Here is a 2,500-nt window from a genome sequence, read left to right as displayed (position 1 = left end):
GGGAAGAGAAAAAATGCCAATGAGAGAAAATGAAAGAAAGCCAATAGAGAGAAGAAAAGAATACAAAGATTAGGAAAAAAAGAAAACAGAGAAGAGCAGATGAATTGCATAGAATAAAAGGAGAGAGAGTAGATGAAATGATCAGAGAAATAAAAGTGGGAAAAGGAATACAGGTTAAGAGAAGAAAGGGAAGACTAACGAAAAATGGAAGCGAGGGTGAAAGACGACGGAGAAAGGAAGATTAAGGAAAAATGGAAGGAAAATCCGAGGATCAGGATAGTGGGGGGTGGGGGGGGGGGGGTAAAAAGACGAGAAGCAAGGGGGGGAGGGGGGGGGGGAAAAATCAAGGATCAAGGTAGGGGAGGGGGGTGGGATGGGGGTGGGGGTGGAGTTGGGATAGGAGGTTAGAGGTCTCACGTTGCTTGTTTGTTTTTTGATTATCTCGAACACAAGCCACTGCATGAAGTTTATCCAAGCGATTTGTTCATCCTGAAGAGTTGCATGTTGAATAGGCTTTACACTAATGAAACCGGGATGTTTTTCGAAAAGACATTCTGTTTGATTTTAGGTTTAGATATTTTCTTTACTTGTTAGCCTTTTTTTAAAGATACTTTCAGCGATGATAAGAATAATGTTATCATTACATGTCATCACGCACACGCACATACAGATATATAGATAGATTGATGCATATATGTATAAATACATACATACATACATACATACATACATGTATATATATATATATATATATATATATATATATACATATATATACATATATACGCATATATGTATATATGCACACACACACACACACACACACACACACACACACACACACACACATATATCTATATGTGTGTGTATATATATATATATATATATACATAAATATATATATATATATATATATATATATATATATATATATATATATATATATGTGTTTATATGCACTTTTATATACATATCTATTTATCTTTTGCTTCAACTTCTAACAACGGATGATTTATGATACTGCCAAACACGAACTGTATTCATAACATACAATTATTATTCATATCAACTACACCTTATTCCATAAAGATTTCACAATGCATAGCTTGCATAAATATTCATTTACTCGGAGCGAGACAGACTAACATTTTTCCCCCCTTCGTTTTGCAGCAGATGTTGCAATCAAGGTTTAAAGGTGTTTGGGATGAAGGGAAGCACCCTGGCTGGTCCTTTATTAGGCGAACAGGGAGCAAAAACCTGGTGGGAAGAAGATGGAGGAAGACGAAATGGAGGGAGAGGAGGAGGAGGAAGAAGAGAAGAAAAGGAGGAGAAGGAACAGGAGGAGGAGGAGGAGGAAGAAGAAGACGAAAAGGAGGAGGAAGAAGAGAAGAAGAGGAGGAGAAGGAACAGGAGGAGGAGGAGGAGGAAGAAGACGAAAAGGAGGAGGAGGAAGAGAAGAAGAAGAGGAGAAGGAACAGGAGGAGGAGGAAGAAGAAGAAGAGGAATACGAAAAGGAGGAGGAGGAGGAAGAGGAAGAAGAAAAGGATGAGGAGGAAGAGAAGAAGAAGAAGAGAAGGAACAGGAGGAGGAGGAAGAAGAAGAAGAAGACGAAAAGGAGGAGGAGGAGGAAGAAGAAGAAGAGGAGGAGGAGGAAGAAGGAGGAGGAGCGAGAAAAAGAAGAAACAAGCGGAGGAGGAGGAGATTATGTTCTAAAATGTGTCACACACACACAAACACACACACACACACACACACACACACACACACACACACACACACACACACACACACACACACACACACACACACACACACACACATATATATATATATATATATATATATATATATATATATATATATATATATACATATATGATTATGTATATATATATGTATATATATATATATTATATATATATACATATATATATATATCGATATATGGATATATGTATATATATATATATATATATATATATATATATATATATATATATATATATATATATATATATATATATGTCGTTTTGTAGATAAAACACTATGCTGTCCTAACTCATGCAGTATTTTGTCAGTGGTGTAGAAGGAAACTATTACTGCTATTTCACTGTAAATCCAGAGGAACGGTGTACAATCACAGGAGTTAGGAACAATAGATTTTTTTTTGTTTTTGCGCTCTACTTGTCATTGTCTTTCATGTTCTGGTTGATTTTAAAAATCCTGCTTCTGAAAAAGGCATTTCCCAATACATTGCTATGATTCACTGTGTCAGAATCAACTCTCCTAATTAATTACATTAATAAAAAATATATAACATTCCAGTAATTCAAGGGGCCGACAGAGAGGGGATAAAGAATGAGGACGAAGTAATTTCTCGTAAAGTTTTTTTTTTCTCTGGAAGAAGAAAAGCTTGAAGAAAAGATAGATAGATAGATAGATAGATAGATAGATAGATAGATAGATAGAGAGAAAAAACATTGCTCATAATCACAACAAT

This window comes from Penaeus japonicus, unplaced genomic scaffold (genome assembly GCF_977035675.1).
Source record: "Penaeus japonicus unplaced genomic scaffold, GWHDUDI00000001_assembly GWHDUDI00000024, whole genome shotgun sequence".
Classification (NCBI taxonomy): domain Eukaryota; kingdom Metazoa; phylum Arthropoda; class Malacostraca; order Decapoda; family Penaeidae; genus Penaeus; species Penaeus japonicus.
Note: the sequence above shows the minus strand (reverse complement) of the source record.